The 20,354-nt window shown below is 38.8% G+C and overlaps 1 protein-coding gene across 4 annotated transcripts in view; it reads right to left on the bottom strand.

The window, feature by feature from the left end:
• The window catches only part of LOC134211655 (GTP-binding protein Di-Ras2), a 127,850-nt gene that overhangs the window by 35,762 nt on the left and 71,734 nt on the right, over positions 1-20,354 (bottom strand). The window contains exons 1-2 of one of the 4 annotated variants that reach the window (XM_062688755.1): positions 768-863; positions 513-679 (exon numbers count right to left, since the gene is read on the bottom strand). The exons of the other annotated variants lie outside the window; for them this stretch is intronic. The gene's annotated coding sequence lies outside the window, so the exon portion shown is untranslated. Of the gene's footprint in view, positions 1-512; positions 680-767; positions 864-20,354 lie in introns of those variants that run through there. 4 annotated transcript variants of the gene reach the window in all.

Genomic DNA, 20,354 nt, shown 5'->3' with positions numbered 1-20,354 from the left:
ATGCAATCCACTTTGCAACTTTGGCGCCTTTTTTTGCAGCAACATAATTTCATTTAATTAAGAAAAATAAACGACTAGAATACATAGCTATCCATATAACATAACTGTCATAACTGTCCCATGTATATAGGAAATCCCAGCAAACATGGGACAAATATTGGTATAACGGCAATATAGTATTCTTTCTTTGTTGAGTTCAAATAGTATACCTTATAAACTCCTTAATTGTTCAGGACTATGGATATATGTGACATCTAGGGGGAAAGATGCTACGTGGGCTTCAGCCCTTACTTCTCAACTGGAACTTTTATGCATTGCAGCGTAGTACTCATAATTCTACTACGACGTCTCTAATTAATTAATTACCATATTTGGCTAATTATCATGCATATCTGAATAGCTAATTTTAATGTGAGAATACCATTAGGGCCAAAATGAAGCCATTGTTTTCGATTACGATTAAATATCAATGGTAATTGCTAATTTATTAAACAGCTGAATAGTTGACTTACTTGAGTTTAGGTCATCATAGAAGCGATGTAGCATGAGGTGATAAATCAGACAATGAAGAATCTCCCTGGAAGCTGAGAGGCAACGCCCTGGCAAACGGGATTGATTCCATTCATATGCTAGTGATTCTTGCTATCATCATCACATTACATATGCCATCCAGGAAAACCTACATGTATGTAAAAGATGATGATACATGTATAAAGCATATGAGTATCATAATGAATAGCACACTAGTTGAGGAATACAATACTTACCAGTTGATTTAAAAACTAATTTTTATTAATTTCATACTTAAAAACACTTGCTAGTTTATATTTTAATTATAATTTGTCACTCGAACAAAACGACCAATGTACAATTTTGATTTGTTTTTGTTTTTGTTGTTACTTCAGACGTTTTACGACAGACAACTCAAACGTCTTATGTAACAGCATAACTTTTTTAATGCGATATTGTACATTGGACATTCAAATGAATTCCTATAGGTTTTATTAAATTCGATTGCCGCTGTTAATTTGGAATTTAGGGTAAATCTATCAACAGTGGACCATCTTGATTTGATTGCATTGTGAAAACTGATAATGAGGATTTTTTCTTAATGAAATTTCATCTATACATAATTATGTACTGTATAATTACTATAGACATTCTGCTAGAATGTATGCATTTGAACCATATTCTAGTATAAGTTATCTTTCAATCGCGATTAGCTGCAAGGCAAAATCAAACGGAGTTATTTCTAAGCACGAGCTTAGAATTTGTGTTTGTGAACAATTTTGGTTGTTCTTCATTTGGTGTGAGATTGATCTTGCAACTATAAGGGCCGATGCCAACGTATCGGTTTTTCAAGCTGCGTTGATGCAGCGCCCACGCAAGGTACCCAGCATCAAATGAAGTCGTTCACACGTACACGTGTGCATTACTCCATTTTATGACATCGGTCCAAACATGAAGAAACCCCGTTTTCAAAACAGAAAAATATAAGGGGCCTTTCACAAATAATGCAACGCTCTAGGGAGAGCGAGGGGGTCAGGCCGAGCGTTATGATTCATACAAAAAAAAATAAACCATACAATACAATACATACAAAAAATGTTTCGAGGGGGAGGGTGGTGGTCCAAAATCATCAAATTTAGCGTTACGTAATTTGTGAAAGAACCCTAATATGATGTATAATTCTAGATTGCTTTGAGAATAGGTCGTATGTGCAAAAGAGAGATTCTCTTTGATCGTGCTCTCTTTCGCTAATATATCGGCTAGTTTTGCATGTTTTGCTACATTTCCACTTCAGCATGATAGACAAAGCTATTGTCTTTGGTTATCTGCCAAAAAAATCGAAGTAAACTTTTGTATAGTTTTGTAATAATCGAAAGAGAATAGATCCAAAGAGAGACTCTCTTTTGCACATACGACCTATTCTCAAAGCACTCTAGAATTAAGCATGTAGCGTGTAGCATGGATTGAATACGTGTACTCTACTCACCCAAATGTAATTAATAGCAGTCGACAAAAAAGACCTATGTACAATTTTTCAGTTTCTTGATATTGAAGTTACATTGGACATTTTGCATGCGCTTGTAATAAAATGTCCGATGTAACAGTTGAATTCAGTTCTACAGAGCATACACATTGGTCATTTTATAAATGTTTAATTTTCCCAGCACATCATAAGAATTCTCGTATGGGTGTTCATGTGTTACAAAGATGAGTAAAAAAGCTATCATTTGCAATGTTTAACTCGATTTTTTCAAAATTGTTACTTAGGTCCTTTTGAAAAGTTAAGCGAGATTTCGGATAGATAAAATGAATTAAATTTCTTCACCAGGCAGTTATTAGCTTATGCCTATAGTCTTCCATTGGTATGCAAATATCACCCCTTTGTTCAATTGGGCGAAAGTTATGAACCAAGAACAAAAGGATGCCGACAACCAACCACCTTCCCCTATAGTAAAAATATGTTTTTGGCACTTAGACCGTTACAAATATTTAATCAAAATTATGTCCTACCGGCCTTTGAAAGATCAAGGGGGGATAAAAAAATAAATATAAAAATGAAAAAAAATCAAAAAACACCTCAGAAAGGAAATGTTTTGAAAATCCTCAAAATCACCCGAATTTTGTTGTTGCTGTTTTTCTTTTTAATATTTGTATCGGCCTCGTACTCATCCGATTTTTTTGCAACAAGTTCGAGAGCTTTTTTGACATTACAGGGTTTATCCACAATCTACATAACGCCGAAATTGAACATTTTTAAACCTCACCTAGCTTTTCACAACTTTGATCTCGTGCCTAAAAAAGACTTGCGTGTTCGCTTTGGAAAAGTTTGGTGACCTCAGAGAAGAAAATTGATTGACAGATCTTGACTCTATGGATCTCGTAGACTACCGCCGTCGGGGGGAAACAATGGGTCAAATGGGGATGATATGGGCCACTGTTGCAACTACATAGATTGCTTTTCAAAGAGATTTAATGTATCTGAGGACAAGAAAACTGAATTATAAGAGACCTTTTTGAACGATTTTGTTTTCCGACCCCCAGACTGTCGGTGACCCATTCTCACCCCCCAGGACGGCACCTAGAACCCATAACAACAACAAAAACTTATTGGAATGTAAACTTATACCTTGCTGCACTTCCACAGTAATTAACTGCGAGGTTCCTAAGCCAAGTTACCATTTTTGCATTTGTATATCATGAGGATAACACGATGATACTTTTATGCCCAGGGAAGTTGAGACAATTTCCAACCCATGAATTTCCTAGACCGGAACGGGAATCCAAACCAGCCACCCTAAGCATGGTCTTGCTTTGTAGCCGCGCATCCTACCGCACGACTAAGGAGGGCAACCTGTAGACTATCTGGAACCCATGAAAACAGATAATAATACTTCGCATGCAAGCATAAATTCTGTTCTGTACCTACTTCGTCTACAAAAAACTCTGAAACCGATTCAAATTTGCTTCATTCAAATGCTTGAAACTATTTTACGCTCCTAGTAGGGCTTAAAAAAGGGAGCGAGGTTTTTTAGCACACTCTCCAGGAGAGAATGTTAAAAGTTTCTATAAAATAGGTAATCAATGTATTGTATCATCCAGGGTGGTTACGCGGCTGGTACAATGCAGTCAATGGTAGATGAAGGAGCAATTCTCACCAGTCCATAGTATGAATTCATATGACAACCTTAGGGGAATTCTTTTGGGTGTTTGCAAATTGCCGTTTACCAGGATTTGACCTCTACATTTCACTCATTTTCCAATAGGTGAATTGATCTGGCTTTTTTCCGTAGGACTTCGTCTAGTTTTTTAAAGCAGTTCATTTATTTGGTAGGCCGCAATTCTCAAGTAGGATATTTATAACAATGTATATCATCTTATGTGTACAGTTAGTTGGGAGGAGACATAGACCATAATACTCGTGGTGACTGAAGGTTAAAAATTACTTAATACAGGACGGAGGGACTAGGGAGGTTATTTCAGCTGCTCATCCGGGCGTTTGACGATGAAAACGGTTTTGCGTGGCGTCGTGGTCGATTTTGGTTCGTCAGGGAGAATCTTCCGGATGGCCAGGGCTTCGTGGTACACAGTACAGAGAAACAGAATCGAACAAGAAATAAACTGAGAAATAGACAAATATAGGCATATAACTTTGATGTCAGCCAAGCTTCGTCTATTTGTGGAAGTTACAATCCAAATTTTATTTTAATTATTCATATATCCAGTTGCACTCGTTACATGTGGTAATGATGTTAATTCTTTAATAACATATAATGCTTAAGGGATCCTAGAACTTTGTCAAACAGATCGTTTTTCTAAATACAATGTATGAAGTATGAAAGCGAAATTTAAAAAAAAAATCACGGAATGTCATGACATTCTCTCTCACGCCGCCAATTTCAGGCTTAGATAAATGACCCAATACTAAAAATTATAGGATCCTTAGAGGGCTACATGTTTATATAAAAAAACAGAATTGTAAATATCTTGTGAAAAAAAATATTAGCAGACTCAGTCCATCGGTTCGGACGTACATTTCAATCCGGTGCACGTTTTAATTTTAACTTAATTTATTTTGCATGCGTAACCAGTGTTGTAAAATGTCATTTGCATTCGTTTGTATAATTTTCCCAGAACTTTTTTCAGAAGGTAGCTATCAATTCATGTTGTATGACGAACTTATAGCGGTTAAATGGGCCTACAACTTTGTCTAACGAGACTTTGCTGTAAATATGTAATCTGGGGCGTGGGAGGCAAAATGTCATTCAAATGACATTAGTCAAATGACACGTGACATTTTGGAGAGTTTTCACTCTCCAGCCTTTGATGTTATACTTAGAGCAATGTACCCTTGGACAAAAATATAACCCTACTCAAGCGTTATGAGTACATTCAAAATTATGGAAGAAATTTTGCTTCTGAAGAAAGTTATCAACAAATTAGTCAAATGACATGCAGATGACATTTTACAAGCCTGTGGGTAACAGTTCATTTTTGTTGGTGCGATGATTTCCATTCCACGGAGAGTAGACACGGGAGCTGAGAATATGCTGAACATTCAATCGATGAAGTCGAAAACGGTAAACCACCCACTTGGATGGTTTCTGAAACTGTTGGTCAACTACAAATTAAGGCATCGGTAGCAGTCTCAATGTAACGTCTTCAGCAATTGTCAAGCCGCCATTGACGGCGACGGCAGCAGTCAAGTGAAATTTTATACAAAAGAGATGGTTGAATTGAAAGTAACAAGACAGTTAATACTGATATTTTTAGTAAAATCCATTTCAATATCCACGTAGTTAGTACAGACACACAAACTATAATTACATACAGCTACGTAGTCCTACGTCACCTTTACGTACAACCCGATTGGTGAACCCAACGAGTTTGTGTCTGACGATACTAACGATTAAATTCCTCAATCTAGAACTTGAATCAGTAATTGTCATATATCATTCTACAAAACTGCCGAGGATTACGATAAGGGAAATTGCAGTAATATGTCATATTGGCACATTTATTGGTTTATTGCACACGTCCGTATCCGGATAGGTTTCGGTCTTTATCAACCCGGCACAACCGGTAGCCAATATGTACGATAAATTATCACGCCATTTGTTAAACACGTGGCCAAACGGTTTCCACTGCGAGCATGAACGGTGCGCGGTTTGACAGCCAGCACTCTATCTAGGGCGTGAAAGTGTTTATGTTGCTACACTTTCGTCCCTACCCGAGTTTTGTTCAGGTCATGTTGTGTAATCTTTGCACGCAACAGAAATCTGTTATCACGGGCAGTAGAGTAGACTGAGGTCCGATCGCCATTCCTTTATATCTATTAATTTGTATTTTCGAAGACACGGGCAAATAATATCTTATTTAGCCCGTGACTTGAAAGGTCCATAAAAGCAAGCGCAAACTTCTGAAGTGTCTGCTACGCCAATTGTGCGTCTACCGGTTTTGGGAACAAAAGTGTTTTACAGAAGACACAGAGGAGAACAATTCATTTGGCCCCATATCTACCCTACGTACAACTACCGTATAGCCGAGGGGTACAACCCCCTCCCAAGTTTCATTATACTGTTGCACACATACCGGACTGGCACAGGTGTTGCTGCACATTGCGCCTATCTAGACAATTTACCACGGTGCTTAAAAGGCATTAATAGCGGATTCTGTTCGATGTTGTTGCTGATTTTCCTGCCTCTTATCACAAATTAGTGGAGGGCAAAAGGCAGCAATGCATGTTAGTGGACATATCCATGGACATATTTTTATTGCATCCGACTGGCAGCAAGCGATTATCATCGTCCATTTAATCCAAGCCGTGCAGGAGGGAGCTGAACTTTGGCCCTTTGGCCTGGGTCAGCCAGCACACCAACATAGATACGCTCGATAGACTGGAAACGGGTGCTCCATCGACAACGATGAAGCCGAGAAGGAGCAAATGAGAAATATTTTATTCGCACGAACCTATTAAGGATCATGGCAGATATTTCCATGGCGGCATTTGCTGTGCACCCCAAAGAATCCTAGTTGTGGAAGGACTGAACAGAAGGAAAATATGACTATTATTAGAGTCATGTTGTGAATGTTTGAAGTATCGCATATCCGTTCGTCGATGGGTACCCACGGGCAAGCTTTTACATGAAAGCATTGGCGCTATGGATCCTTTTCCGTCTAGCCGAGCATGTGGGAATTGTACGCAGATGTTCAATAGGAAAGATAGATACGGCCGACAAAGAATTTATGGAAAGTTTAATGTGTGACCCATATGAAGCAAATCATTCAACAGAAGGAGTGTCTGAGCTCAAACACTCCAGTTTTATTTGCTTGGATGAGTGGCAGAAAACGAATCAATTTAGGGATATTATTTTTTACGCTGCCGTGCTTGAGTGCAGGGTAACCTCATTCAATGGTTCATGTTATTGTAGCGCTTAATCATTTGAAGTTCCATCATGATGTAACAGCTCAATGATTATAAATTAGCGTGTTGCTATTTTGGAAACAGCAACCGCATCTTATTCCTATGTACATTATGTACCGTCGTCGGGAATGACATAGGGTCAAATGGAGATGAGAATAGATCAGTGTTTTAACTACTTAGAATGCTTGTGAATGTGTCTTTATGATAGGGGCCATCCAGAAACCACATGGTCATATTTTTGAAGATTTTCAACCCCCCCTCCCCCCATGTGGCTTATCGTGGTCATTTGGCAGACCCCCCTCCCCCCCCTATGACCACGTGGTTTTTTTCAAGAACAAAAATTTAAAAAAAAAACTTATGTAACTAAAACATGTGGTTAATCCGATCAATTTTGAAGATGGACAGCATGGCAATTAAAATTTTCATGAATTCGAGCATTTTGATGACTGTAGGGTCATGGGTTCGAGTCTCATCGAAGGGAAAGTGGTTACCTCCAATACATTTTTCAAATCAATATCTTCCACATAACGTACATATTCACATATGAGTTTCCATAACATTGTAAATTAACGTCCAAGCCGGGTGGTTTAATCCCCGGAAATAGGCAATTAACTTTGATTGAACTGATTTTGATGATGTTATCATGTTGTAATCTGTATCAGGTATTAGGATATCTAGAACTCGCACACCTTCGATGCATAAGGATACGAAAAAATGTGGACTCGCGAATGTGTTATTAAAATTTCGAGAAAAAATTGTAATGGTTTAGAAATTTCCCAAAATATCCCTATATTATTAATTTATTTAAATTTTTTTTATTACTGATCTTTTTAAAAAATTGAAGTTCATCACTGAATATCCCTATAGATTCCTAAGAGTATTTGGGAACTTCCGAAGCTCTGGAGGTACTGGAAATTCTTAAGATATATCAACCTCAGCGAAGCATCTGAACTGAACTCTTACAACAAAATATTTATCAGAGAATTACAAAGTTAATATGTAATCTTAGATATGCAAATAAAACCTCCTACTGTTGTTTCCTTTGAGTAGCATTCCTGTAGAAATTCCAGTTTTGCTTTCAGAATCATCAAATTGGTTTACATTCCAATATTAACAGGTATTAACAGGTTTCAGTATAAATTAGAAAAAAAATCCAGCTTACTTTTTTTAACGGAATCTCTAAAGATTTTTTTTCAAAATCCTGGGCAACTTTAATGAATCTTCAAAGGAAATTCTTCTAAATTTCCAATGGAAATTTTTTTCGTTTTCCAAAAGAAATTCTTAGACATTTTCAGCAGTTTTTTAAATTTCCAAAACAAATTATTCGGAATATGCCAAAATATTTCCGATGGAAATTCCTAAGATTTTCCAGTAGAAAATCGAAAAAAGTTCATCTGAAACAACAATAATGAATTTCCCGAGGAAATTCCGATGTTTTTACAAGTGAAAATAACGAAAAAATTGTACTTTTGAAGGAATTCCTTAAAAAATTAAATCAAAATTTTAAAGATTTTCTGATGTGAAAATTCCTTAAAATTTCTAAATCATTTCCTATGCATCTTTACATGGTAAAGATTTAAAGCTGAACCTACAAAGAAATCAAAATGACTTCCCGAAGAAGAATGAATTCCCGAAGCAATTTTGGAAGAATTTATGGTACAAATTTAAAAAAAAACAAAAATCTCGAGAATTCTAAACATTTATTTTTTGAAAATCCAAAGGTTTTTTTTGAAGATAATCCATAGACTCTTCCATGGAAATTCTAAATAATGCCTCGAAAAAAAAAATACTTGGAAAATTTTAAAAAATGTGATAGAATTCACAAAGAGCGTAAAAAAGTATTCCGAAAAAAATTCATTTCAAAATTCCAAATTTGAAAAAAAATCAACGGAAATATCAAAGTGTTTCATGTGGCATTGGCTGTTTAATATCTTTCGGAAATTCAGAAGAGTTTTTATTGAAAAATTTAGAAGTCTTCTTCTTCTTCTATGGCTCTATATTCCAACTGGAAGTTGGTCTGCTTTTCAACTTAGTATATTCTATTAGCATTTCCTTTGTTATAAATTGAAAGCTTTTATATGCCAGCCATTGCACGATTATATATCTTGTGTAGCTAGTACGATGGATACACTATACCTAGGATGTCGAGAATGTTTCCCACCCGAACACATCCTAGACAGGAACGAGAATCGAACTCGTCATCTCCGGGTTGGCAACCCTACGCCTTTGCTCATGAAGCTAACTGGAGACTGAACATTTTTAAGTGCACTCCTCAAAATGTTCGAAAAACTTCTTTTGGAAATAAAGAAGAATTTCTGGTGAAGATTCGAAAGAACTTGTCGTAGAAAATTTCATTAGAATGTAAAAAAAAATATATGAAAATTTGAACATTTTTTTTCCACCGTAAATTATATGTATTTCCCACGGGACTATTTTGAATTTTCAGACAGAATTCACATGGATTTTTTTTCAGCAATTCATTCAGATTTCATTTTTTTTCGCAATTTACACTGGAGATGTTTTGTTTTTTTTTTCATTAACAATTTGTAGCAAAATTTCCAAGCTAAATTGTTCAGACTGAACTGTTCAAAAATCATTCTGAATGCCAGCACTTTATCAGGATTATATTAAGTAATGTCAAAGTTTTTACAGCAAATTTCTTTACTGGATTTTTCCTGAATCTTCTCTTCTTTCTTCTTCTTCTTCATTGGCATTACATCCCCCACTGGGACATTGCCGCCTCGCAGCTTAGTGTTCACTAAGCACTTCCACAGTTATTAACTGCGAGGTTTCTAAGCCAAGTTACCATTTTTGCATTCGTATATCATGAGGCTAACACGATGATACTTTTATGCCCAGGGAAGTCGAGACAATTTCCAATCCGAAAATTGCCTAGACCGGCACCGGGAATCGAACCCAGCTACCCTCAGCATGGTCTTGCTTTGTAGCCGCGTGTCTTACCGCACGGCTAAGGAGGGCCCCAAATTTTCCTGAATATCCACAAGAAATTCTTTTGAAGTTTCTTGGATTATTGTAAAAACATGAATATTTTTCAAATTTGTAGCTGCAGTCCGCTGATGCAAAAGTGTCGGCGGCGTGATGCCAAAAACCATCTGCGGCGGTGGCGTGGCGTGGCGGATTTTTTTTATATTTTCCCATTTTTCCTTTCCAAATTTTTGTTGTGGAAATTGAGACTGAATCGCAACCTGTTTTTTCGTTTATTTTTTTATGGAAAAAGGATCTAAGGCTAAGATGGTCAAATAGCGCAGATATGCATCGGCGTTACGACCGACGCTGCGTTACCGGTTTTTCTCGATGCACACCTGCGTCTTTTTAACGCTGAGTTGAAAAGACGCTACGTGGGCATCGGCCCTAAGATGCGCTTTGCGTTTAATGATTAAATCATTAAATTTTAATGATTTGTATTTTTTACACCGCTATTGTTATTCACCAAAAGTTTTTCGTGTAAAAAAACCACGTGGTTGGAGAGCAACACCCCCCTCCCCCCATGTGGCTTATCGTGGTCATTTTCCAAACCACCCCCTCCCCCCATATATGACCACGTGGTTTCTGGACGGCCCCATACATATTGTAGAAAACTGTCTTTCATTTTTGTTGCATACACTATTTCCATGTATACTATTTGAAGTTATCTTTTGCCTGCTTTAATAAAGCGGAATTGATGGTTAGGTTTTTGAGTGTACTCTAATTCAATAAATGTTTCCCGACTAGAAGAGCATAACCAAAACTGAACACAATTTTAACATATTGTGATATTTATAACTTTTTGCCTTTCTCGAACAACAAAGTTGTACTGAAAGGTTATATGATTGCTCCAAAAAAGAACTTTTGATAGAAGGCCCGGAGACCCATAGTGTTATATACCGATCGACTCAGCTCGACGAACTGAGGTGATTTATGTGTTTGTATGTGTGTATTAGGGTGGCTCAAATTAGTATGGAAAAAACTTTTTTGAACTTTTTTGATGGGCCGCCCTCTTATTCGGCTCTATTTGATGCCCTGATACTCTGGACAAAATTTCAGCCAATTCGGTCAACGTTTGGGCGGTGCTAAACTCGTTGGAAGTTTATATGGAGAAATGTATGCAGAAACATCCAAAAACAGCGATTTGCAGTTGGACGGCACAATTTACGATCAAGAATCATGATACTCATTCAGATCTTGAAGAATTTAATACAGAATGTTATGCAAAAAACCGCGAGAAGATTAGAGTTTGCTCGGCTAAGTTATTAGCATTTCTCTGAAGTGGGGTTTGAGCAAATTTCGTTTCTTTTACCATTGAAAAGAAATAAATTCACCCCTTCAACACTCCAGTAAAATGCGAATATCTTTGTCTAATAAACTCTAATCTTCTCGCGGTTTTCAGCATAACATTCTGTATTTAATTCTACAAGAACTGAATGAGTATCATGATTCTAGATTGTAAATTGCGCCGTCCAACTGCAAATCGCTGTTTTTGGATGTTTCTGCATACATTTTTCCATATAAACTTCCAACGAGTTTAGCACCGCCCAAACGTTGACCGATTTGGCTGAAATTTTGTCCAGAGCATCAGGGCATCAAATAGAACCGAATAAAAGGGCGGCCCATCAAAAAATTAGTAAAAGTGTTTTTTGAGCCACCCTAGTGTGTATGTGTACAAATTTTGGAACTTAGCATTATCCGATTGACTAGCAACAAGTTGCATCCGACGGGGAACGCGGTCCCATTGTTTGCTATTGCTATTGGCCCGATCGGACATTGCATTTTGGAATTATTGAAAAATCATTTTGAGAAAAAATATTTTAAACTCTTTTTAGTGGAATGTATTCGACCGTTCAAGACGAGTTTAGTACTTTCCATTCAATTCCACTACGTTTTGTTAACTTTGCAGATACGTATTTCGACCTAAACTGTGACGTCGTTTTCAGTGTCTCGTTCTTGACTCGACTTAAGTCGGTATTATTGTTCAAATTGTTTTTTGAGTAAGGAATAAACTATTAAATATTATTTTTCTTTGTATTTTATTATTATTATAAAATCATAAATTTAATTTATTAAGGTAATTTAAAAATTAAATATTTTTAATATATTTTATAATAAAATGTTGTAAAATTATTTTATTTTGGTAAAGTAAGTAAGTTTAATTATATTTTATTTTACATGTAAGTTTTTGTGAGATAGATTTAGTTTTTTAATAAAATTTTATTTTATTATATTCTCACTTAAGTCGAGTCAAGTACAAGACACTGAAGACGACCTCACAGTTGAGGTCAAAATACGTATATGCAAAGATAACAAAACGCAGTGGAATTAAATGGAAAGTACTAAACTCATCTTGGACGGTTGAAAAGGAAAAAAGGAAAAAAAATAAAACCGAAATATTTTTTTCCAAGGATGATGGCAATGTATATTAATCGAAAACATGCAAGGAGCCATCCACAAAGTACGTCACGCTCGGGGAGGGGAGTTCAGAGCACCGAGACGATTCATACAAAAAGTAAAATGAGGGAAAAAGGGCGTACTTTATGGATCTTCCCCAAATGATCGAAAAATGGTGAGCTGTTCCCCTAAATCGCTTTTTTGATGTGATTTTTTCAATATATTTTAAAATACACGAGAAAGGCATCTGCTAGGTGGATTAATCTGGGTTTTTGATCGAATTTTGAACTTTAGTAGCCATTAGCTTCCAAATGTTGCAACAGGATTTTATCATAATATGAATGATTTAAAAAATGCTTAATACCGAATTTCCCAACAGTAGTCAATGAAAATAGATGTAGCAAAGTCTTCCAGCCATAGATATCACAACGCTGATATAATTTGAAAAGGACGTCAAATTTGTACTGTTCTTAGTTTCATGTACATGAAAAATATTCTTATTCAGACAAAAACAAAAATTTTTGATTGGTGACAAACAATCTGTACACATATCCCAACCTATAAAAATTTCCAACTACATAGTAAATAATATATTTTTATCTGATTCTGCTATAAATTTCTAACAAAATATGTTATTTTTATAATAAAAGTGTAACAAAATTTGATAGTTTGCTTCGAGTAGTGTAATTTTTTATATAAATTTAGATATTCTAACAACATCCTGCACCAAGTTTCTACTCTAGCTCATTATAAAAAAAAAACATAACTATAACTAAGATTAAAATTTTTGAGCAAGTTCACATCAACTGTTCAAATATGTTCCAACTTAAAAGATTTGCGACTGGACAAAATTATCAAAATATTTAGGTACAAATGCAAATAAGAAACTGATGAGAAGACTAGCATTTGCTGCTGTTGCCGTTCAACTCTGCTGCTTCTGTGGTATATTAATTATGATTTTATTACATTTTTGTTGCTACAATTTTAACGCATGATGAAAAGTTCAAAGCAGAACAACCTCCTGAAAACTTTTTGCCCCTGTAGCATTTCTCAGTGAGTGAGGGAGTGGGAAAAGAAATATAATGAAAACATACAAATACTTCTGCTGCAAAAGCGTTCCGTGATGTTCATATTACCCTCACTTGATGCCCGATACACATTTTGTGTACGTAACCTGCCCCATTAACTACGGCGCACAAACAGCTCAGAAACAACTTGACGAACTTTTTTTTCCGGGCAAGCACAGGGAATTATTACTCGCCTTCTCAGTTATACTGTTGTCCCAAGTCGTTGTGCGAAGCTGATGTGGAAACTTTGAGTATCCTACTAAATATTTACTAATGCTCCCATGAGCACTGGCCGGTCAACCCGAAATGATGTTTTTCATCAAATATTTCAAGTGCTGCAAGTTTTGTTTTATCTGTAGGTCCCCTGGTAGAATATTTTTAATAGACTTAGACAAAATTTATTCTCTGGCAATGAATACCTATTTTGCATTTTAAAGTAAACGAAGATGGCAGGTGTTTTGTCAACAGATTGGTTCTAGCTGGGGCCCTCCTTAGCCGTGCGGTAAGATGCGCGGCTACAAAGCAAGACCATGCTGAGGGTGGCTGGGTTCGATTCCCGGTGCCGGTCTAGATAATTTTCGGCTTGGAAATTGTCTCGACTTCCCTGGGCATAAAAGTATCATCGTGCTAGCCTCATGATATACGTATGCAGAAATGGTAACTTGGCTTAGAAACCTCGCGGTTAATAACTGTGGAAGTGCTTAATGAACACTAAGCTGCGAGGCGGCAATGTCCCAGTGGGGGATGTAATGCCAACGAAGATTGGTTCTAGCTCCATGGTTGGATTTGGGCTAAGGAAAAGCTTATCCTTCCCTTGTATCCTTCCTTATAATCAATCTGGAAGATATCTCTTTTTCTGAATCTAGTGAGCTGGTTGTTTGTAATCTCAGGTCGTTTCCATTTTTTTTCATTTGCGGTCCACTTGATTTTTTCCCCTGTAGAATGGAATTTGTTGCGAGCAAATTGGTTGAGGATAACTTTATGAAACGTTGGTTAATGCTTTTCTTATATTTTATGCACACACATACAAATAGATGGTCAGACATTTGCTCAGTTTGTCTAGTCGATTAGTATATAACACTTTGGTTTACGAGCCTTCTATAAAAAATCGTTTCGGAGTTTTTACTTAACTTTGTTATAGCTGTTATAGCTGTATAGTGTATAGCTATTGTACGAGAAAGGCAAAAAAGACAATTCGGGACCGATCTACGATTTGCTATGAGTTAGGGGAGAACAGTGCATAACGCGCCCCGAGGGAAAATGGCCTCACTGACAAAATCACTCTTATAATCTTTTCTAGGACATTTATGAACGAATATTACCATTACAATCCAATATTAGTTATTCATTATTTAGCTGCAATGGAAAAACTGAGCAAAATCCTTTTATTTTTACCTCCATTTAACGATTTGCGAATTATTTACCTCACTCGTAAGATTGTCGTTCAATCCATCAAGACAAAACAAACAACCATGCGTTTTCCATTATTTTACATGTAATTGAGTCACTTTACACCACCATTCGGGCGTTTTGCCTCTCCCTGGCCCATTTTTTTAAGCTCAATTATAAATGCACTAGAAAGTCATAGAAACAATAGAGGTAATAAACTATAGAGGACGCTTGTCGCTGTCGTCACTGGCGAAACATCTTTTGCTGGCGAGGATAGGGCACTAAATGTCAACAAAGGAAAAATCAGAACGTTTTGACAGTTAGGTACCCAACATGTTTGGGGACGATAACAAAGGGAACCGCAGCGACAATCGTCCTCTATAGTTTATTACCTCTATTATAGAAACCTTATTGTTTGGAATAAGAGATCATTGTGAAATGTAGCTAGTTTAGTAAATTTTGCATCTAAACGTTGCAATGGTTCGTTCGATACTCTTGTTTATATAGGTGAAAAAAAATCGAAAAAGCTTAAGGGTGCTTTTTGGACTGTTCTCCCCTATGTGAACTAGGCTACCCATTGCACAAAGTACAGATGTAACTCCCCCGAAGTATAACAAAAGCAATTTACCTTCTCAAGCAATTATCTCTCTTATGTCCTACCTCTTGCATAAATTATTAAAGAGCGAAAAGCTGGAAAAATCAGTCCACCGCAATGAAACGCTATGACATTTGTGAAACGTCGCCAACAACTAGACAATTCCTCGCTATCTACTTATAGCTTCCACCATCCAAGGTTTCCTCTTCATCGTTTACCTATCATTCGCGTTCTTAAGCATAAACGTCCATCTAGATGAAAAGCTTTTCTTTCCATATGGAACAGGAGAATGTATGTATGACGTGAAATCAAATGTGCATAGCTAAACGGCGAGATTAGGACATGGGTACTTAATCAAGTGTCTTGAAGCAGACACAATTCAACCTGTCACTTTGTTCAACTGGCTGAAGGCCTGAATATATGCTTCTGATAGGCTGTTAGCGAAACCTACAGCACGGTTTACGCTACGTTGAGAAATGATGTGCCAAGAGAAGAGTGTAGTTCTATGATTCGACTATGTAGGTACTTGTTATATGGGAACTGAAAAAAAAACATCTGGCGATGACGGTGCTTAACTAAGCGTGACAAACATTTGCAAGTAATGATAAAACCCTATCTCGATCAGTTTTGGCGAAAAGGTAAAAAAAATATCACAGTTTTGATTTGACGCTATGACACAACCCTAGATTTCGTTAGCCCGACTGTTCCCGAATAACATTACCCTGAATGATTCTTATGCCATTACCCTGAATAAGACACTATTACAAATAAGACACAACGCGAAATTCGGTTAAACTCCACTTCCACGAATTCATTTACCCTGAACCCCACTATCTCAAATGCCATTACGCCGAATAGAACAGTGCCTTTGAAATTGAAAGCCATTACTCCGAATGGGACTATCCCGAAACAACCCACTGAAGCCAGATGTTTGAAAATGTGTGTATGGTTTGCACTGAACCTGTACATATATTTGGTGAGATCTGTTTCAAAACGTAATATGACTGGTGTGTTTAAAGCTGGCCTGGTGAGCAAAGGCGAAGATTGCTAATTAGGAAACGGCGAGCTCGATTCTCAGTCCAGCATTCGGGAAACATTCTCTGCTATTAACCAAACAAGATACATCCCTAGTAACATTTTGGTCTTATGCTGGTTTTATAACACTCTTGTAGAGTAAACTATTGGGCCCTCCATAGCCCAGCGGTAAGATGCGCGGCCATAAATCAAAACCATGCTGAGGGTTCGATTCCCAGTGCTGTTGTAGGCAATTTTTGGGTTTGAAATTGTTTCCAGATTTCTGGACATACAAGTATCATTGTGTGAGCCTCATGATATACGAATGCAAAAGTGGTAACTTGACTTATAAAACTTGCGATTAATAGCTGTGGAAGTGCTGAATGCGAGATGGGAATGTCCCAGACAGGGATGTAATGCCAGTAAAAGATGAATATAAAACTATGGCGTTATAAAACAGAAAATGTTACTTGAGATGTATTTGACCATGAACTATGAAACGATTCAATCTCTCTCTTTACATTTTGTAAAAATGACGTTAACAAGTTTTTATAGAGGAATGAAGGCAAATTTGCAAACAGACACCTGAAATTAACACTCAGGGAATTGACATATGGCCGACCCGCTAAACCCACCCAAGTATCGAAAGGTTACTTGAATTACCCTCTCTACTAATTCCCTGGTTCCCCCAGGAACTACTTCCCAGCACTTCTTCTAAGGGATAGGCAGTACTTCATGTACTCAGTCATTCGCGCTCACACAGGCACTCATCCCGTATGAGACTTACTTGGGTGCTCACTTCTAACATACCACGTGACGCTGACTTGGATGCTACGCTACGACCCTCCTACCTCGGCAAGTGCAGTCCATACTAACACCTGTGCGCTCACTCTTCTGCCATGCCTCGTGGTGCGATTGCAACCCGCTGCGACACTCCTACCTCGACATGTGCAAACCTCTCATTAACTTCCTCGCGCTTAGCCTGCTTTCGCTTTAACTAACCAATCACAAGTTAGTCATGCTTGTTGACTGCTGCTCGACGCGCCAGATTCTCTGCAAGCTGCAGACTACAGATTGCAGTCGAACCTGCGTTTCACTTCTCCACCGCTTTTATTTTATTTATTTATTTTACACACATACGGACATACGAATAGTATTTCATCAACACCTGTGTAGACAGGTCAGCCGGGCTCTCCGCGTGCCCAAACCTGTGGAGGTACTGCCGGAAGCAGCCATGGCCTGACAGGATTGCATCAGATGGAAGTGTACTTCTCCATAGGGTCTCCCCACCCAGCGCGATATGTTAGGTTAGGTATCAGCCGGTGGGTCCACCTACATTTAGAAGAGTTATCCCACTCGCGCTGCCATCTGGCAACCGAAGACACCCTGATGCGCTAGCGGGCTCCTCTGGTGCCACGTAGCTCGCAACATTCCTTGTCTTCCCGGATTACCAGCCCGACCTTGCATCATGCTCGAAATCACGCAGGCTGCATCGTGTGATATCGTGCGGTTGGCACATACATAGCACTCTGAGACACATCAAACTAGCTTCCGCAGATAACTGGTTACCCCAGAGCTCTCGCCCAGGACGGGTCGCCGTACCTAAGAATAGATACGGCAACGCCTGCCAGTAGACTACGTCTACTGGCACACACATTGGAACTGATGGACATCATCCTCTATAATGCCGCGACAGCAGTCGAAGCCCTCTTGCATGCATAGTCGACATGACTGGCGAAGGTCGGCTTGTCGTCTATTACGACCCCTCCGCTTTGATGCGATCGCGACTTCACCAACGTGGATCTCTGCATGTTGAACCGACTTGCGATTGTTGTGAATAACCACCTTCGCCTTATGTTGAGCGAGCTCCAGGCCTCTAGCACTCATCCAATCCTCCACCGTGCTGATTGCGTGTGCTGCGTTCAGTTCTACCTCGGGAATTTACCCCCCGTAGAGGGAACTTTAGCAACCCCGTCATACATAAGGTTCCATAATACCGGGCCCAGTATTGAACCATGCGGAACTCCTGCGGTAATAGGAACGCTTCTCTGACCGGCATCGGTCTCGTATAATAGTACACGGTTCCGGAAATAGCTTTCCAAAATCCGGTACAGACCCATCGGCAGCCTAAGCCGGTATAACGAGAGAGCGATGGCATCCCAGCTTGCGCTGTTGAATGCTTTCTTCGCATCAAGTGTCACTAACGCACAGTATCGAATACCTCGCCTTTTAAGTTGGATCGCCATTTCGGCGGTTTTTACCACCGAGTTAATAGCGTCCAACGTGAGCTTACCCTTGCGAAAATCGAACTGTTTGCTTGACAGGCCTGTTCGTACCCTCGGAGTACGTGGTCAGCCTGTTGAGGATGATCCTCTCTAGCAACTTGCCCGTCGTGTCTATAAGACCAATTGGTCTATGCGCCATCAGGCCCTGGAGCTTTGTTCGTTACCAGGGATTTGGCCACCGCGAGTAACTCTTCGTTCGTCACCGGAGCCACCATTTCGGCCGCATCCATATTGCCTTGCGGTGCAGAAGGCCAGGGACTTGTGGCTCGGGACGGGAAGAGTACCTCGATAATCCTCGCCAACCTATCCGTGGACCGTTCGGGAGGGTGAAGAGCTCCCTTTGGTCTTGGCCATCACTATCCTGTAGGCGTCACTTCAAGGATTCGCGTTGGCTTCTTCGCATAAGTTGTCGAAACACGCTCTTGCATTGCTCTTGATGGCCTTGTTAAAGGCCAGTTTCGCAGCTTGAAACACTTCACGGCAGTCTGCTCTTTCATCCTCGGTGCGGGCACGCTGCATTCTTCGTCTAGCATTGAGTTAGGTTGATCGAAGGGCCACAATCTCGGCACTCCATCAGTATACCGGGCGTCTGCCATTTTTCGGCAGGGCTTTCCTCGGCATGGTGTCGTCGCAAGCGCGTGATAGGACAGCTACCAACGCATGCGCTTAAACCTTTAGTGTTGGCTTCCAGTCCCAGAGCCGCGGTGAAAACTTCTCTATCGAAGTGATTGGTTCTCTACCCACATATCTGACAAGGATCCCCGGACATCGGATGTTGCACATCATAGTTGATGTTAACGGGAATTGCTAGATGATCACTATGGGTGTAGCCCTCGTCCAGCTTCCTGTCCAAGTCTGGTGTCAGACCAGGACTAACAAACGATACGTCAATCCATAACTCGACCCCGTTTCTTCTGAACCACCATTGATTAGCACTGCGTTGAGCTTCGCTAGTGCCTCTAGTAATGCGTGGCACTAAGTTATAAAGAAGGCCAAGTTCTAGTTTGAATGTAGAGCCATTGATGAAGAGGAAGTAGACATATTGCTATAAAGGATGTACGTAATCAAATTGCATCACTTAGAACTACTCGTCAAAAATAAGTCTATCATAATTTGTTTAGGGACTGGAACACAACATGTAAGCTTGGTATTCGCATAACTATTTTACTGTAATTCGTTAAGAAGGCGAGGTGCAAAACGGGCCAGGTGGATCGATCAGGTTGAGGACGATTTGCGGACCCTCCGCAGACTGCGTGGTTGGCGAAGTGCAGCCATGGACCGAGCTGAATGGAGAAGACTTTTATGTATTGCACAGGTCACTCCGGCCTTAGTCTGGTAATAAATAAATAAAAGTAATTCGTTAATACATCCAAATGTTAGAACTTTTCCCAATGTCATACGAAACATTGTTTTGTGTAACATGCTCGCAAGGTGGTGGTAGAGGAGTTGAGTGTTGGATTTTTCAGCAAAATGTTCAAGCTGTTACGTCTGTTTGTCTGTGATATAGACATACATACATATATTCACAAACATCTTCTCTATTCACAGAAATGTACCGAATGTATCTTAAAAACAAGTATACTTTGTATACTGAACTAAACATATCGACAGATGCTTTCTGTTACGCTGTAATTTATCTGTGATTCATCAGTCAATACGAGCTGTAATAAAACAATGCTTCTTTCATCTGA

This window comes from Armigeres subalbatus, chromosome 2, assembly GCF_024139115.2.
Source record: "Armigeres subalbatus isolate Guangzhou_Male chromosome 2, GZ_Asu_2, whole genome shotgun sequence".
Lineage (NCBI taxonomy): Eukaryota > Metazoa > Arthropoda > Insecta > Diptera > Culicidae > Armigeres > Armigeres subalbatus.
This window is presented reverse-complemented; position numbering and strand designations above follow the sequence as displayed.